We start from the raw sequence: 7,185 nt of genomic DNA, 5'->3' as shown, positions 1-7,185 counted from the left end.
AAGAGCTTCAAGTGACACACCCCGACCCAGAAAGTCCACTTGGACCCTGAATCGAGCTGTGCTGGCCGACACCTGGAAGGTGACGAAGCCATAAAATGTGATAGTGTATAAAAAGTGAATAAATTTGAATCTAAAAATGTCTAAGTACCAGAGTGCGCTACGAGTGGGAGCGAACCCATTTCACACGCGATGTCAGAGCATAAGTAAGGTACAATAGTGTGGGTAAGAATCATACCCTCAGAAATATCCATCAATACTAAGATTTGCCACAGATTCTTGTCGATACAAACTCAGCAGCTAAAACCTGGAGTCCACGCTATGATTCTCTAGCGCTCACATCGAGGCGTCCTGAATGATTGGTCCCTGCCACGAAGTCTAAAAGTGGACGGAAGATGGTCAATTTTGCCCACAAAGCCGGCGAGTGCCTAAAACTTCCCGACGTCAATTCGTCGTCTACGGTGGTCCAACGGGGTCAAGGTTGGTTGGGTTTTGCTCCTGGGATGATGGGCTACAAAGCCCAAGTGGTGGCATCGGCCATCGCTTTGCCGATTTGTCGGAAAATCGAAAAGGGTGGCTGGAGCACCATTGATTTTCGTCAACTTTCGTGGCCTCAAACCGCCACATACCATGGTTAATCAAGGTGGTTCTTGGGTGGGTTTTGTAGAGGGGAATGAGAGCTTCAAGATGGTGGTGGTGGCATCGAAAAACTCCACCGAAGTTGGCCGAAATCGGCCTTCGAAAATGGACTCGCGGAGGTGCGGGTATGGGTGCACGGTAAGCTTTCCCCTTTTTCTTTTTTTTTTCTTTTTTCTTTCTGATTGACTGCAAGCTTCACTTCTCTCCTCTAATTGGTTCCTTGTCCCTTTAATTTAATTGGTCCACTAATCCCACAAGGTGGGAATTCAAATATTTAAATAACCAATTTCAAACGTCCATAAGTATACCGTTATAATCCGGACTCGCAAACGGTTTTCGCCTATATGTTCGTACCAATGAGTACTACGAGGATATGCTAAAAGAATAAGTCCCACATCTCTCAAGTCGATGGTCAACAGAAGTCAAAGTCCTTGCCTCTAGGGCAATTTCGTAAATTCATGCTTTTAAAATAAAATAAAAACGTAAAATTTGTAACGGGTTGTTACAATCTACCCACCTTAAGAAAATTTCGTCCTCGAAATTTAAAATCATCAGTCCAATGTAGAATACTCAAATTTAAAGAGATATGTATGTAAATACATACATGAGGAAGACATCAAGTTATAGCAACTACATAAAAGAAGACGACATTCCGTCATGATCGGAGTGTAGTGACTTTTCTTTCATGCCTCCAAATTCCTACTATCCTCTCATAAACGTGTTCAAAGCGTAACGCACTTCGAAATTAAGCATGTAATATTTTTGGGTCAAGCCCAAACAACCATTAACGAATTAAATAAGTAAATACAAATATTAACGTAGAATAATCTACTTGTTTACTTGCTTAACAACCCAACGAATAAGTTATTAATATTACGGTCTGCACCCCACAAAACCGACAATTCACTGTTGTCTTGATAAGCAAGTAACAATTCCCGAGGGTGCAATATTACCATCTTGCCCCGCAATGGGAAATACACATACCAGCCTCGATCGTACTCATTCACTACCTTCTGAGGCAACATCGTCAATAACATAAATTTTCTACATCACAATCTCAATCAAATATTTGTTCGCAATAATCTACTGTAAATCACAAGCTGCACACACAATATTTGTATTATATTTCGAAGGATACCATACTCCTATACAGGAATGTAATCGTAGTTACCCATAATTCTAACAAAAGTATGCGTCCATTAAATATGCGATGTGCTTAAAATCTCCATACATCAACTCCAATGATACCATAGTTAACCCGAAATTGTAACCGTGGTTACAAGTGACTAGAATGAAGATAAGGATGTACTGCAACCATGCTACTGGTGGGACAAACAAGATGCAACTCGTCCACAAAGGTCTGAGTAACTCATTTCAAACTAATCATTAATCTAGGGGTAGAAATGCAATACTGAACAACTTCTAATACTCAAAACCTTCATAACGACTTCTAAAGGCTTGGAAGTGAAACATGTAACACGATGAAATATAAATACACCAAGATGATAATCTTGTCAGGTTTCTGTTTGCTGAATTTGCATAGAAGTCTAGGAGTAGTTTTCTCAAAAAGTCATCATCCTTTGGACGCAATTAGAAAATTGTAGTTGCCCAAGGAAGTTTGAACTCTATATCCTCAACATCCCCACAACATTAATCAAAAGTGGGGTGCATCTAGAGTGAGGATTCATTTAGAACACATCAAAGGGAGCCTCGATTTTATCTCTTCCCTACTTCCACATTTGGTCACGTCACAAAGAGAAGTTCTAGATCACATCACCCGAAGAGGTTGACTACATCCCACTTCTATCTTAGTGGTCTTCACAAGTGTCTTGTTGTTGAAATTTCAACACCCATTTTCAGGAAATAACTATTGCCAATACTTCAATTTTTAGAGCAAGAAGAATATTGTTTTCTACTTAAGTAAACAACCACCAATTGGAACATCATATAAGCGTATCATTGGTTTAGCATCACGATTAATGAATTTCACATTCTTTACATATACAACATATCTCGAACTGAGCATATAAAAAGATACTTCCTAACTTCATTCATACAAAATGATTAAAATCATTTGAACAATTTCTTGATAGATTAAAGGTAACTCTATATCAATACTCATATTTCCCAACTAAATAGAATAGGACATGCAGGAAGTGTGCGAGAGTAGATACACGATAGTGCACTCATAGATGCTAATTTAATTCTACTATTGCCTCTGACAAAACTTAGCTTGTTCCAAAAAGTAAATGTAATAAAAAAGTTCTAAGATCAATGAAGATTTGGACACACTTTTCTACATAAAAGTCCCAATCAATATTCCAATGAAATTAGAAATTGTTAATTCTAGGTCATAAGTATGATGGTTCATCTTTAGCGGTTCTACCACCAAGAAACATAAGCGTTAACATACTAAGAAAGTCTGAATCCGAATTGACTTGTCACATCAATCGACAATCACTATGCATCATCAAAATCTCCACCGAGAAGTGTCATCTAGCCTTCGAAATAAGGTGATGACTGTTGACTTTAGGTAAATGAATAAGATGGTTCGTTTCAAACGGTTCTAATCGTGAAAAATAAAAGCAATACTCCGTCATGTTGCCATACCAACTTAACAATGTGGTGGTATCCGCGGTAAGATTTTTTGGGATATGACGCCAAAATTATACGTCCACGAAATTTATAGTACTATTAACCAACTCTACGACACGAACTAAAAGGTCTTCACAGTTTCCTCGACACTCATAACAATCTAACAGTGAGATATCATCCCGCATTTCAATTCTAATGTCTACCTATGGAAGTGATCGAGAGGTGGTTAGTCAAAGGGTTTTCGTTTACCTAGATAAGTGATAGGGTAAAAACAACAATCATGAGTTTACCGTCCTATTGCAAAGCTTATTCCTAAGCTTCCACGATCCTAATTTATTCGGCTCAAGCGAAGTAGTTCATTGATCCTAGGAGGATTTGATGATTGCTTTTCGGATTTCTACAACTCCCAGGATATGATAACTTACATTCGCAAGCCTATTCTCACCCATTTAATAAGTACAACTACGAAAGCAAAAATCTGGGAATAGCGTTGATTGAAAAATCTCAATGCTAGAAAAAACCTTGCTTAAGATCTACTTTCAAAAAGACTTCGTCGACAGTCGATCTTCCTACTAAAGATCCAACATGAACACAAGTATGCTTGAAGATATTAGTGCTAATAGGGACCAAAAAAAAAAATTTATCCCTCAGATGATCTTCTGCGAAATGTTAATAAGAAATCAAGACTAACTAAGATTTCCAATCTCTAAATGATCAATACTAACGGCGGTAGGACAATGATAGAATTATTTGGTAATATCTCTGGCGATACATGATTATCAAAACATTTACTTAGGCCATCAACTTGCCTCACTTTGATACCTTTCCTCCACAAGGAAAATCTTCGTTTTAATTCTAAGGACAACCGCCAAAATGATTTTATAAAATGTCGTCAAGACCACAAAATTGTCCAAAACTGAAGAAAAGTTAACATATTTTTCCGTAATCGACGAGGTGGTAAAGTTCGACCATTAGACACAAAACCAAGAATGCTCACATCACGCGTGTGATGAACACAATATTGCCCAACTTATGCTCTGATACCAAATTGACACACCCCGACCCAGAAAGTCCACTTGGATCCTGAATCGAGCTGTGCTGGCCGACACCTGGAAGGTGACGAAGCCAAAAAATGTGATAGTGTATAAAAAGTGAAAAAATTTGAATATAAAAGTGTCCAAGTACCAAAGTGCGCTACGAGTGGGAGCGAACCCATTTCACACGCGATGTCAGAGCATAAGTAAGATACAATAGTGTGGGTAAGAATCATACCCTCAGAAATATCTATCAATACTAAGATTCGCCACAGATTCTTGTCGATACAAACTCAGCAGCTAAAACCTGGAGTCCACGCTATGATTCTCTAGCGCACACATCGAGGCATCCTGAATGATTGGTCCCTGCCACGAAGTCCAAAAGTGGACGGAAGATGGTCAATTTTGCCCACAAAGCCGGCGGGTGCCTAAAACTTCCCGACGTCAATTCGTCGTCTACAGTGGTCCAACGGGGTCAAGGTTGGTTGGGTTTTGCTCCTGGGGGATGGGCTACAAAGCCCAAGTGGTGGCATCGGCCATCGCTTTGCCGATTTGCCGGAAAATCGAAAAGGGTGGCCGGAGCACCATTGATTTTCGTCAACTTTCGTGGCCTCAAACCGCCACATACCATGGTTAATCAAGGTGTTCTTGGGTGGGTTTTGTAGAGGGGAATGAGAGCTTCAAGATGGTGGTGGTGGCATCGAAAAACTCCACCGGAGTTGGCCGGAATTGGCCTTGGAAAATGGACTCGCGGTGGTGTGGGTATGGGTGCACGGGAAGCTTTCCCTTTTTTTTTTTTTTTTTTTTTTTTTTTTTTTCTTTTCTTCTTTCTTTCTGATTGGCTGCAAGCTTTACTTCTCTCCTCTAATTGCTTCCTTGTCCCTTTAATTTAATTGGTCCACAAATCCCACAAGGTGGGAATTCAAATATTTAAATAACCAATTTCAAACGTCCATAAGTATACCGTTATAATCCGGACTCGCAAACGGTTTTCGCCTATACGTTCGTACCAATGAGTACTACGAGGATATGCTAAAAGAATAAGTCTCACATCTCTCAAGTCGATGGTTAACAGAAGTCAAAGTCCTTGCCTCTAGGGCAATTTCGTAAATTCATGCTTTTAAAATAAAATAAAAACGTAAAATTTGGAATGGGTTGTTACATCAAGTGTTCTTGAGGATTGAGCAGTAATTTAGTGTAGATTTGGTGAAGGTATAAATGTAGGTTTTGAGCTTGGAGATCGTGGTGTTAATTTCCATGTGTGACTTAAGATTACAGCTGTCACTCGAAGGATGTGGTTAGAGATATGGTTTAGGGTTCAGGGTTTAGGGGTTTAGGGTTTAGGGTTTAGGGTTTAGGGTTTAGGGTCGCCTCGATTTTCATGTCGTTGGCACTCATCGGAGTTTTCGCCCCCTCGAATTTCATGTCGATTGCCCACCTCGATTTTTGAATTGGCGCCCTTTTCGTGTCGCAGGCGATCAGGGTTTTGGACTTCTCTTGGGCCTCCTCGATTTTCGTGCCCTTTGCCGCTACACAATTTTCATGTCGTTGGGTTAACTCGCCGTGCATTGCTTCAACCCGTCGCGTCTTGCTTTAACCCGTCGCGAATTGCTTTAACCCGTCGCGTCTTGCTTTGACCCGTCGCACATTGCTTTGACCCGTCACGTCTTGCTTTAACCCGCCGCGCATTGCTTTACCCCGACGCGTCTTGCTTTACCCCGTCGCGATTTGCCTTAACCCGACGCTTATTGCTTTAACCCGTCGTGTATATCTTTAACCAGTCGCGTGCCCCTTTAACTCGTCACAAAAAGCCTATGCCTTAGGTTTGCGATACACATGTATAAGGTTATCATTCGTCTTTCTTCGTTTGTCAGTCGTTCTTCGTCTTTCGTCTAGTTCATTCGGATCGTGTACCTTCTCCTAAATAAATATCAGGTTCAGTAATCGTCCTAAGAGTTGAGAACGCAATGCCTTGTTAGGAGTGAGAGTAAATAAACACCTTCACCAAGGGCCTTTTACTAAGTCGTGTATTCTGTTTTTCATATCCTTAATTGCTTTACGCAATGCCTTGTTAGGAGTGAGAGTAAACAACGATGGGTTGCATGAATAATAGATTTATCAGATTCAGTAATCGTCCTAAGAGTTGAGAACGCAATGCCTTGTTAGGAGTGAGAGTAAATAAACCCCATCACATCACCAAGAGTCCCTTACTAAGTCGTGTATTTTGTTTTTCATATCCTTAATTGCTTTACGCAATGCCTTGTTAGGAGTGAGAGTAAATAACAATGGGGTGCAACCTGTCGCCTAAAGCTTGAACCCGTCGCCTAAAGCCTTAACCCGTCGCCTAAAGCTTGAACCCGTCGCCTAAAGCTTGAACCCGTCGCCTAAAGCTTCAACCCGTCGCCTAAAGCTTCAACCTTCAAACCTGAACCACAAAACTAAAACCTAAACCCTAAACTAAACCCTAAACCCTGCAGCCTTAACTCGTCGCCTAAAGCTTGAACCCGTCGCCTAAAGCTTCAACCTTCAAACCTGAACCACAAAACCAAAACCAAAACCATAAACTAAACCCTACCCCCAAACCCTAAACCCGTCGCCTAAAGCTTGAACCCGTCGCCTAAAGCTTGAACCCGCCGCCTAAAGCCTTAACCCGTCGCCTAAAGCTTGAACCCGTCGCCTAAAGCTTGAACTCGTCGCCTAAAGCTTGAACCCGTCGCCTAAAGCTTCAACCTTCAAACTTGAACCACAAAACCAAAACCTAAACCATAAACTAAACCCTACCCCCAAACCCTAAACCCGTCGCCTAAAGCTTGAACCCGTCGCCTCAAGCTTGAACCCGTCGCCTAAAGCTTGATCCCTTAAACCTGAACCCTAACACCAAAACCTATACCATCAACTATACCCTACCCCCCAAACACTC

Source organism: Pyrus communis, chromosome 4, assembly GCF_041283825.1.
Source record: "Pyrus communis isolate YQ-2024b chromosome 4, ASM4128382v1, whole genome shotgun sequence".
Taxonomy (NCBI): Eukaryota; Viridiplantae; Streptophyta; class Magnoliopsida; order Rosales; family Rosaceae; genus Pyrus; species Pyrus communis.
The sequence above is the reverse complement of the archived record's forward strand: the minus strand, read 5'-3'. Positions refer to the sequence as shown.